Raw genomic sequence first — 13,163 nt, 5'->3', positions numbered from 1 at the left:
TTCATGGCTATATTTTAAAAAGTGGTGACAATTTCCCATATGTTGGACAGCAGTTGAAGGTATAATAGGGCAAGTTTCACTTGTTTGAACCCTTTATCCTTAAGTAGGGGTACAATAAATTGTTTCCGTATATCATTAAAATAACCACAAAAGAACATGAAGTGGGCAGTGTCCATTATAGAAAAACCATCACCGGTACATAATTGCAAGTCTGATACCTTAGTCCAACATGGGCGCCCAGAGAGGAGTAGATGAAATTTATTTACTCTAAACTTGGTTAGTAAATATCTGTGGCTAGCATTATTAACAACCTTCAGATATAATTCTAGATCATGGTCTGTTAAGACTAACTGATGGGCTCTCACGGTTGGTTTGGTCAACTCAGCCCTCTCTATCCATCCATCTGTGGAAGTTAAAAGGAGTCTTGACCTATTTTATGTCGCCCTTAACCAGTTTGGACGGCTCCTCAAATATTTCTGGGCGCCCTAGTGAGACTGCAACCTTTGACATAATTTAGCCACGGAATGGATTCCCAATGTTCTAAACTAAGACAGTCCCTCAGGATCTCGTGGTTCACATCCACTTCTGGGTTCAGCCAAACCATAATCCACTTTAAGAGGGGTGCAATGGCAATCCGGTCTTCCAAGTATTCCACCCCACATTCTTGGTGAACTATAAAACCGGAGGTTGATTGTGGTACTGATAAAATGGACTTTAAGAATTTGTCCTCTGCCACCTGTAACAACTTGACTTTCTTAAAAGCCCATACATCTGAGCCATACATTGCTATGGAAACACATTTTGCTTCGTAAACCTTTAACACTGCCTGTAGCGGTTTTACCCCCACTTTACGGGAAAAACCCAGAACGGCGGAGATGGACCAAACAAACGCATTTCTTTTCTCGGGCAGTTGAGGAAGCCAGGTGGAACTTTAATCCAAAACCACCCCAAGGTATGGAAATCTGGTTACCCTAGATAACCTGTTCCCATTACAAGCCAATCAAGGACGATTGTTAGTCCAGTGGCTTTCTTCAAGGCCAAATACTAAAAACACTACTGCAAATATGTGAAAAAAATATATAATAATGAAAGTAAATTAGAGAGACCCTACCATTTGACGTTGTTCCAAAATCTGGAAGCAGTGTCTCGGAGAGATAATGCGGTTCCTGTAAAAAAAAAAAAAAAAAATGTACACATATATACCAGCACATACATATATACAGACAGGAAAAAGCCACTGGAAGTAACAATTACACACCACATAAATCAATGCTGTAGCTAGTACATTCCATCAGCATTCTTGATTGATATCCACAAGGGATACCAATTGCAACTCACCCAGAACAATCTTGGGATCAGACCTCACCTCTCCTGGCGCACGCTCAGGCAATGAGGCCCGCTCTATTGATGTGCAAAAAGAAGATAGCAAGGGAGACAACATTATCCTGCCATTTATGTTATATTATGTAAGCAATCATAAAACCTTGGTAAGCCCGTGAGACACAACAGGACAGTCTAAGAGACCTGTTGATGTTTAAATAATGTTTATTGTAACCATATGGTTGGATAGCCCAGTCTAAGTTGTTATAAAGTGCCTGGTATCACATCATAACCTGGTTCTATTGTTTGATGCCGAAAAGCTAATCTCAGCGTGGTCTTTAAAGAAATTGCCCAGAAGGACTGAAAAGATGGCCAAATAGACAGACTGCAGTCAAAATGAGGAATGAAGGATGCCAACCGTCGAGAAACTCCCGGAGAAGGTGCCGCCAAATCTTGGTATCGTCCCTAGGCTAGCTGAGGCAGTTGGTAGTAACCCCCCAGTCGTGCCTTCGCAGATTTATTCTGGGCGTACCTGTCAGTCGGTACCTCTGGCTTAGTACTAAGCCGAGGGGGAGTTACCAAAATGTGGACCGAAATGGAGACTGCACGTATATTCTAACTAGCTACTGCGGGCTCGCAATAGAGCAGTTTAGATGTGTATGTGCGGACCACAGGGAGACCTGTCTTGCCAAAATTTACCGGAAATACTAAAATCGTATCCGGTTGTATGGGAAAGGTTATCAACCAATGCCCTTGTTGCAAGCAAAAACGTGTAGTCCGAGGATACGAGAAAGAGGTCCATGTGCATTGGTTTAAGCTGATCACAGCAAAGTAAAGTTTCACCGACTAGAGTCGATGGCATGGTCGGAGGAAATGCAAGAAAACCCAGACCAGTGTTGGCTTCGTAATGTGATGGTTTAAATGTCATTGTAAACCTATGAGTGAATGGGATGGGTTGTGAATTAATGTAGGGGGGTATGCTTGAGTGTGAGGTGCTATGTGTGAATGTTATGGGGTGTGCATCAACATGAAGGGGTATGTGTGGATGTCAAGGGTGTGTAAAAGTGAAGGGTTATGCCTATAAGCGTAGGGCAGTATGTGAATGTAAGTCAATGAGCATGAATCCGACGGTGAACGCATGAATGAGGAAATGCAAGATTCACAAGAAAGTATCTGAAGGGCCATAGTGGGGTGTGAAGGGATGTGCATGAATGGGAAGGAGTATCAAAGAATGTGAAGGGGTAATTTTGAAAAAGAAGTTGTATGCACAAGTACAAAGGGGTATGCTCCAGGTTCTCGACACTCGCTCCACTCTTCTGGAATGCCCTTCCCTTAGCTATCAGATAGACTCCATCTTACCTTGACTTTCGGGCAGCTTTGAAACCCCATCTCTTTTCTTCCGCCTACTCCTCTCAACACTTACTCTTAACACCCTTCCCCTCTTTCCCTCAGTTTCAGGCTCCTTCTACAGCGCCAAGAAACCGCCTGGTAGTAGAGCGCTTTACAAAACCCTTTCAACTTCTATGCATGAATATTAAGAGCTGTGTGTGGATGTGAAGGGGTATATTTAAATATAAACGAGTATATGTGAATGTAAAGGTATGTGTGAATGTGGAAGGGTATGTGTGAATATAAAAGGGCATATGTGAATTTAAAAAAGTATTTGTGAAGGGTATGGGTGAATGTGAAGGGGTTTATATCAACATACAAAGATATGTCTGAATGTGAAAGGACATACATGAATTTTAAAGGATAAATGAATGAAGAAGTACGTTTGAATGTGAAGGGGTATAGGTGAAGGCTAATAACGTGAATGTGAAAGGGTATGTGTGAGTGTGAAAGAGCAAATGTCAATGTGAAAGAATATATGTGAATGGGGGGTATATAAGATACGAAAGTGTATGTGTGAATGTGCTGGGGCATGCATGAAATTGAATAAGTAGGTTTGAATAAGACAGGGTTTATTTGATAGTGTAGGGTAGGTCTAAATGTGAAAGGGTATGAGTGAACGTGTAAATGTGAATTAGGGTGGTATGTGTGTTTGTGAAGGGGTAATTTTAAATGTGAAGTGACATGCATGAGTATGAAGGAGTATGCATGAATATTAGAACCTGTGCGAACGTGAAGGGGTAAGCATGAATGTGAAGGGGTATGATGAAACAGAGGTATCTGTGAATGTTAATGGTGTGTGAATGTGTAAGGATGTGTGAATGCAAAGGTGTGTGTGAATATGAAAGAGTGTTTGTGAATGGTATGCGTGAATGTTAAAGGGAATATATGAACGTAGAAAGCTGTGTGTGAATGGGCATGCTTGAATGTGACGGGAAATAGGAATGTAAAGGGTATGTTTGAATTTGAAGGGGTATATGTGAACAACATGCGAGTGTGAAAGGGTGAATGTGAAAGGGTATTAGTGAATGTATAGAGGTATGTGATATGAAGGTGTATGTGTGACTGTGATGGGGCATGCGTGAAATTAAATGGTTAGGTTTGAATATGACCGGGCTTATTTGAAAGTATATGGGCGGTCTAAATGTGAAAGGGTAGGGGTGAAGGGGTATATGTGAGTCAGAGTGGCCTGTGTGAATGTGAAGGGGTGCAATCCCTCACGACGCATGCCTGAACAACGCGGTCTTAACTATGCATGCCTTTACCACGCATGCCTTCACAACTGATTTAGTTGTGATAGCATAATTGGTTAAGGCATATGTGCGGTTAAAGTTATGCCCTGGCCTCCACTTAGTCCTAAAACCGGTCCTAAATCCCTGCCCAGAGTACAACCCCAGCCCTAAAAACACCCCAGCCTGACTTCTGAAAGCCCGGACCCTGCTCTAAAAACGAAGCCTCCCCCTTTCCCGGGCACTGAGACCTAAAACCCAGCTCCCAGCTTTGAAATTGACCCCAACACCCCATGCCCTGGGCCCTAAAACCTTGGCCCTGGACCTTAAAAAAACACCCCAGACTCCCGCCCTAAAACCGTCCCTGCAGCTGTAAAAAGTACCCTGACCCCTTTCTTGAAGGCCTAAAACACGGACCTGCAACCTACCCGGCCCCCACTCTGAGCCCTAAAACCGGCCTCTCTGCCCTATAAAGTACCCTGACCACCGGCCCCGAGCCTCAAAACCCTACAAAGTTACTCCCAGAAATCATACTCCCCAAGCCGTTCCTCGTGCAGGCAGAAGTCACCTCTGACCCTCCGCCTCGAGTAATGAGCGCTAACTACTACTAACGTCTAAACCACGCATATGTGTAGCAGACATGCGTGGTAAAGGCCCATGCGTGGTAAAGGCACACACGTGCTAAAGGCCCATGCGTGGTAAAGGCACACGCGTGCCTCGCGTGGTTCCGCCTGCGTTTAGTCATGCACAGTTTAAGCTGTGTGGTTAAGGCTGTTTCATGTATGTGAATGGTATGAGAATGGTATGAGAATGTGAAAGGGTATGTGTGAGTGTGAAGATAAATCATGTCATATACACATTGAATTTCATGCATTATGTGAAAGTGAGTGGTGTGTGTGCCCCTCTTCTACGTCTCTCACCTGTCCCCTCTCTCCCTCTCTCCCCACCGTATGTTCCATTGCATTCTTCATTTCGGTCACTAACTGTTCCTCTGTCTCCCTAGTCTCAGTGTTTTATCTTTCTTTCTGTCACTAACTCACTCAGTGAGTCTGAGTGCGTGATGTCACTTCCTGTGATATCATGGATGTCAAAGGGTGTGTGATGTCACTTTCACTAACCCTGGTATTTCAGGGGATCACCGTCCAGGGCAGCCCTGTTTATCAGAAGTGACCACGCGCCTAGAAACGGACGGATATTTGATCTGATGGTCTGTGTGTGGAGCTGGGATTTGTTGGGGCACTAAAGCCATAAATGGTGACGTAGAGGTTGTGGAGCCGGAGGGCATCTGTAGGCATTACCTACACCCACCCTAGTCTCCACAGGGGTGGGGTTGGGACTGCAGCCTTACATGTGCCTTCTCCACACTTCCTTCTGTGCAGTCAGTCTTTCATTAGACTGAGATGCTGCGGACACAAGACGGGGGTGTACCTGGGGGTGTGGAGAGAGCCCCCCCTATATTTAGAGCGGGGACTCCCTTCCTTCCCCCTACTTGAGGCAAAAGGGATCAGGGAAGTGTCCCCTGTGCCCTGGCAGGGTGGCTGCGTGGCTGTAATGACGCTGAACGTGTGTAAGCTGGCTTCAGGGCGCTTTAAACCCAGCCCACTGGGAGCAGCCTCTGGATCTGCACCAGAGGCCCCCGCGGGGCTGCTTATGAATATTAACACTTCCTAATGAACACCTCGTTTTCTCTCTAAACACAATTTAAAGGTGCGACACATCTGTTTAAGATCAGTGTGGCTTTCAGCTGTGAGGCATACCACCAATTGACATTTGGAAAAACCTAAACGTGATTTATAAAATTGTAACATACTTAACAAAGAAGGGAGGTAGAGTATAAAGTAGGATTCCTACTCCACGGGCACTGATACATAAACAAGGAGAATCCTACTACCAGTTGGAAGGAAAAGTGAAGAAAGGGGGAACACTCAGTGTTGTGTAAAATACCCCTCACACACCAACAGGCCCCTTGGTGTCATGCTTCATCATCGGGGTCTTCGCACCCCGCTAAGGGGATGCGGCACGCAGGTCGTAGCGTGCCGCATCCCCTTAGCGGGGTGCGAAGACCCCGATGATGAAGCATGACACCAAGGGGCCTGTTGGTGTGTGAGGGGTATTTTACACAACACTGAGTGTTCCCCCTTTCTTCACTTTTCCTTCCAACTGGTAGTAGGATTCTCCTTGTTTATGTATTATAAAATTGTAAAGCAAACCAAAAAAATTTTTTTTTAAATTACTTTGGGATTCTGCTAAAGTGTTTATTTTAATTTGGCTGATTTCATATTATATATTTGGGATGTCCCTGTAAGGCATCATTGGGATTTAAATATGATAACTTGTCCCATGGCTATATTTCCCAGGTCTTGGGTCCAGTGTTAATGTAGTTATATGTGTCAGTGCTTTTGAATTCAGCAGCACCATTATTCTAGTTTGCTTTAAAGATCACCTGACTTAAATAGGAATATTGAAAAATAAAGTATACAAATAAGACTACACATTAGTTATATATTCATACGCACATTAAACAAAATATGTACAACTGACACATCATATTTGATCATCTTAGCCAACGGATTTAGCGCGAGGGACCAGAAGCTGATAACCCCAGCCTAGCAGCGCATAAAGGGATGTGTTGAAATGGATCCGATGAGATAAGAGGAAAATATAAATCCGGCTTGCCTGACCTTAAAATGGCGGCCGTTTATGACATCCTCAGTCATGGAACAATGACTGCACCTAAATAAACACAGCAGACAATGAAAACAGAAGAAGGCACAGAGAGGAAAGTGTAGAAGGACTCTGACTGGAACCACTACAAGGAAAGGAAATTGAGAAAGGGCCTCAAGCAATTGAAAGTGAGAAGGGACTTTAGCTCTCACTTAGATAGAGAAACAAACGACCATCTTGGAACAGTGAACAACTTGCGTTAACAACAAAACACCCTCACTCAAGACTCATATGTTAATAAGGAAAGAAAAAGAGGACAAAGTGTGAGAAAAAAGAAAAAGGACTAAGAGAGTAGCAATTTACAAAGTGAAAGAATGAGGTCAGGCAAGACACTGGAAAGAGGAAAGTAAGGACAGCTAGAATGTAAGAAAGAAAACTTGTGAAATTTGATAGGACAGAATCGTGAAACACTTACAGACCTACACGAACTAAGAACCATTATGGCGGTCAGGTACACAGAACGGGAAGACATGAACGCGCAAGTCATAACATACCCACCCAAGATCTCTAAGAACGCGGCAAAAAAGGCCAAACACAACCTACTGAAGAACAATCCGGAACATCTGTTCTTGGACCCCTCGTTTAACACAGATAGGGGCATCATCATAAATGACCTGATATTCTTCACCAGAAGGACGGCGACCTGGCGTAATGTCGTGACAAAAAGGCTAAATATCGAAAATACGACCAACATCCCACACGGCACTAAAATTAGGAGCAAACCTTCAGCATGGTGCAGTGCTATCCTAAACATAACTATATACAAAAATGGAATTGTACTCATCCAAGCAGCTGACAGAGAACTAGAAAAATTCGACAAAGTATTCTCATCCTTAAAAGTAGAAGTAGAAAACTCAAGACACCAGACACCTCGAACACAACAAGTAGCCAATATAGTACAGAACAGTTCTTCCAATACTGATGGCATACCAAACATAAATCTGCAAGATCCACCTCAACCAACACGCCAAGGAGAAAGACCTAATCAGCAACAAAAATTGACCTCACCAGACATCACAATTGACAAAACCAACTCTGTCACCAGAGAAGCCGACCAAACGAGCGGCCAGAACGATCTTATACCTAACGCCGGAGATCTACTTGAAACTGTGATGGCCATACCGGAGAAGGTGATTAAAAGGATAACTGTATCCCCGAACCCGCGAAACAATGAGAAGAACCATGCACCAAAAGAAATGCCGTTACCGATACTACATGACGCCACAACGCCTGGAGAGGATGGCTCAGCTCCGAATGAGACCGCCTACGAAGATAACTACAATACGAAGATAACTACAAAAAGAACAGGGTAGAGGGTATCGACCTTCCCCAACCTCCCCCTACTGCGAGTCCGGAGTCCCATAGATCTGTACCCGCAAAAACACCCTCTGCACCTAATAACATAAGAAGCAAGGGAGACACCCCGAATAAAATCGAGAGTCATAACAAAACTAAGGATACAACGGAAAGATCAGTGGGAACGAGGACAGTCCTTGCACGGAGAGAGGGAATACGTAGAACGCAGACAGCCAGGCCAATCTCACACAAGAAATCAACCCGAACACTGAAAGAAGACAATGGAGGAATTCTGGGAGACTACGTTAAATACGCACACAAAGGTCGCACAAATCCAGAATCTCGTACTCCGACCCAACAGACCAAACAGGACTAATCCCTTAACAAATGAAGAAGCCCTGGCCTTACTCCGATCTTATGAAAAACCGGCTCAGGGAAAGGAGGGGTATATCGAAACTGTACCCATTGACTCTAATAGAGCGTCCAGAAAGAACGACAGGAAAGCAATTCTCCACAACTTACAACATATTCAGGTGATCACAACCGACACTGATAATGGAGACCCCGTTAACTCACAGAAAGCCCTGAAATGTCTACTTCTTAACTGTCGTTCGGCAGCTAAACATGCGTCAGATATAGCTGCCCTCATCATAAACAAGGGAATTGACCTGGTCATCCTCACGGAAACATGGCTCAGTGAATCATCATCTCCTACCATTGATCTCCTAGTACCACCTCATTATAACATTGTCAGGTTAGACCGACCAAGGAAAGTGGGAGGAGGTATAGCTTGCATTCACCGGGCCGAGATTAAGGTCAACCAATTCCAATCCGACCCCATAGAATCCTGTGAATATCTTGGTCTTAACATAAGATCAATAAATAACCAAAGCTATAACCTACACGCGTTCTACCACCCACCAGGAGAGAACACAAAGTTCACAGAGAAACTAATAGAGATAATAACGGCCAACTCTAACTCGGATGCCAACAACATATTCCTAGGGGACTTTAACCTCCATTGGGACGATGGCAATGACAAAATGGTTAATGCGATTAAAGACTTCCTAAATGAGCTAAACCTCACGCAAGCATGCACCCAGCCCACTCACTCACAAGGAGCGACTCTAGACTGGATTATTGCAAGAAACAAAGAGATCTCAATCCTTGCTATAGAACCGTGTGATTGGTCTGACCATCACGCCATAACATTCGCGATACCCACAATGAAAAAGGGTAGGACCGTGCAACCCCGCAAGTGCAAAAAATTGATTCGTGATACAAAAGAAGCCAATATTGAATTACTGGTAGAAAGATGTGAAAAAGACTTGAAGCCTCATAACAATAGGCAGAATGTCAATGTCAATGAGCTGACGGATCACTACTTAGCCTCGATCAGTAATATAGTCAATGACGCCCTGCCTCAAAAACTGAAAAACGTCTCTGAAAAGCCAAAAAATCCTTGGTTTAGCGAGGCATTGAACGAAGACAGGCGAAAACTGAGAATGGCAGAAAGGAAATGGAGACAACATCCCTCCTCCCCTGAGCTGAAAGACCTCAGAAAAACTAGGAAACAGTATAACAAAAAGATAAACACCAAAAAAGAATTTATAAGGGCTGAACTCGACAACGCCACAAATAGACCAAGAAAACTCTTCGAGATCTTAAAACAACAGTCGAATAAACTAACCAAAACGACTCAAGAGAGCTCGAAAACTCCCATAAGCTGGGAGGAATTTTCCTCATTTTTCACAGAAAAAACAAACTACTAGAAGTTGAGCTCACAAGTGCAGCAGCTAACATCATGACCCTAAACGAGGCTAAGACGGCATCTGAAGGTCCTCAAACAAAAAATAAGGCAAATTGGGACACATTTGAACAGGGAAAGATCGCCAAAACGCTAGCTGAACTCAGACCGAACAACCACTATCAAGATCCTCTACCGGCAAAGTGTGTAAGAGAAATCAGCCACACCCTAACTCTTATATGGACTGAGATAATAAATGCTTCACTTGCTCAAGGAACTCTCCCTGACTGCCTAAAAACTGGACAGGTAGTTCCCATCATCAAAAAACCGACAGCGGATACAACAGACCCGAAGAATTATCGACCTGTGACCAACATCCCTCTACTTGCCAAGCTTATTGAGAAATGCGTGCAGGGCCAACTGAGTCAGCACATCGCTAAATACTCACTACTAGATGACTGCCAATCTGGCTTCAGAACTGGACATAGTACTGAAACGGCGATCCTGCATATTGTTGACGATGCCTTACAAGCCCTAGACCAAAATCATGCGTGCCTATTGATCCTACTAGACTTGTCATCAGCATTTGACACTGTAAATCACGAAATATTGCTGACCAGGCTACGAGACAGGATGGGTTTATCTGGAAACGTATTGAAATGGTTTAACTCCTTCCTTCAGAACAGGACACAACTATTCCTGGTCAACCAAGTAAGCTCATCTCCGTGCCCTAACACATTAGGAGTCCCACAAGGCTCGACGTTATCCCCAGATCTATTCAACTTGTATGTAGAACCCCTCACAGAGATTCTTGGAAAATCACAGATCTCCTATCACATGTACGCAGACGACACGCAAATATATATGAAGATCACCTGTCGGGATGACATTGTCCTAATGAATGAAACACTAAAGGGAGCACTACAATGGCTAACAGCCAATCATCTAAAACTTAATGCCGACAAAACAGAATTCCTATTAATATCACCTGCAAAGAGTCAACCAGAGGTAAAAGAATGGACTAAACTGGTGACTGCTCTAAACTGTACCCCGACCCTAATCAATTCAGCTAAATCACTAGGAATTACGTTAGATAAGAACCTCGACATGAGACCACATCAACACAATGGCCAAGAGCGCCCGTTTCCACCTGAATTATCTAAGAAAATTGAAACCCTTTATCTCAGAAGCAGATCTAAAACTGGCTATCCAATCACTAGTGATCTCGAGAATTGAATACGGATGCACCACATTAGCTGGCCTACCGAAGACATCCACTGCACCACTAAAAGCCTGCCTCAACGCTGCGGCAAGACTCATCACGGGAACGAGAAAATTCGATCACATATCTCCCCACTTAAAGGCACTAACCTGGCTATCTTACGAAGCGAGAATTAAAATGAAGATGGCATGTATTACCCACAAAGCGGTTCACCTCAACACGCCAATATATCTAGCCAAGAAAATTAAGCTATCAGGAGGTAACAGACCAACTAGAAGCGCGAGGGAGCTGCTACTACGACCGGCCTTCTTCCACAAGAAAAAGACCTATGACCGTGCATTCTCCGGAGCCGCCCCCAGAGTCTGGAATTCCCTCCCCCCTATCAGGATGATTCAAAATTTTGTAAAATTCAAACGGGAACTGAAAAACCACTTGATGAGTAAATAACATACATAGAGATCCCCACCGACCATTAGTATGAACACTCAAGACAAAGAAGGTCGGACTCATCTTGAATAACAGGAAGATCAACTAGACAATGACCGAGTCCCGTTCAAACAGCGGCTATACACTCCAAGACTACCTCAACTATACGTGATCTCTACACTACATTTCACACCTTTAATGATATAATTCCCTACCCTACTTAGCTATCTATTTAATCCTTACCACATGCCAAACCTATTCAACTCTTATTGCTATTTAACCATGGAATTGCACTGATAACACTATGTAACCTACCTCACCGAGCCTGAGGATATGACTATGACTCTAGCCGTATCTTTGCACCTCTTAAGGCTTATGTTACAGACTTTAAGAAGATACTTATCTAAGCACCACTGTTAACATATCGCCTACTACCTCATATATGTTTGTTGTTATAATGGCTATTATAATGTCAATCGGTAATTTTGTAATCTTTTCTATGTTAAGCGCTCTGATACCCACGGGTCTTGTCCGCGCTATATAAAACTCTAAATAAATAAATAAATAAATAAACGCTGTGTCCAGTGATCTATCTCATGATCTCATCACATGCCTCCATTTTACTATAAGACACAGATGCATTAAGGCTTTATTGCTTCAGACAAAGGCTCACGGCAGCATCACAGCCCAGGGTGGGACCCTCACAACCCTTGGGAGGAGGGGTTTCACCATGGCAGGACCACAAGACTTGCTGCCAGCCTTCTCTTCTCAAGCTGACCATTTCCTATCACGCGTCAATACTCACCGGTGCTTGGTCTGCACTCATGTCCACAGCCATTGCTTACGCAGGTCTGGCCCGCAGGACAATCGTCATCATATGCTAGTCCACACTCTTCAGCGCACGCTCCTACATCTAGAAGAGAGAATTACGGCAGTATGAATAGACATTAACATGGTAAAAACTTGCGAGAGCCCCATTCTGTCACCATAGTAATGAAATAGCATCTTATTGCCCGAAGAGGTTTATGAGTAAAGACAGCCGAGAGTCGATACGCCATTCCCTCAGAACCTTGAACCTTCGCTGTCTTCTCAACACCGAAATCCAAATCCCACCTGCCTCGTTCTGAATCCACCCCCTAGAGAGAAACCCTCCCTTGGGATGTTCCAGACACAAACATGAACAACAAGTCACCAAAATAGCAGCTGTAAAAGAAGTGACATCATCTTTGCTTTGGGACTCATGACATCTTCCCCCGACTTAGGCCCTCAGCATGAAGTAGTCTCCTACTTGATGCTGAGGGACAAGAGAAGGACAAACGGATCGAATTGTACAAGGTAAACTGTGCTCAGAAAGACAATGTCCTTTCCTCAGAGCAGGGCCAGCAAGGCTGGTGCCAGGGTTTAAAAGGTTAATGCATCTCTCCCTAGCTCCCCTCATGAACTCCTCCGCGGATTCCCTCACTGCCACAAGTGCCCCTCATCTCCCCATAGCCCCTCCCCCTCCCCCTCATGACCTCCTCCTCCGATTACCTCACTGCACCCTCCACCAGTGCCCCTCATCTCTCCCAAGCTCCCCCTCCACCTATGAAATCTTCCTCGGATTCCCTCACTTCCACCCCCCACCAGTGGCCCTCATCTCTGCAGCACCTCCCACTACCTCCTCGGATTCCCTCACTGCACCCTCAACCAGTGCCCCTCATCTCTCCCAAGCTCCCCCCTCCACCTATGAAATCTTCCTCGGATTCCCTCACTTCCACCCCCCACCAGTGGCCCTCATCTCTGCAGCACCTCCCACTACCTCCTCGGATTC

Source organism: Lissotriton vulgaris, chromosome 8 (assembly GCF_964263255.1).
Source record: "Lissotriton vulgaris chromosome 8, aLisVul1.2, whole genome shotgun sequence".
In the NCBI taxonomy this organism is placed as follows: Eukaryota; Metazoa; Chordata; class Amphibia; order Caudata; family Salamandridae; genus Lissotriton; species Lissotriton vulgaris.
Note: the sequence above shows the minus strand (reverse complement) of the source record.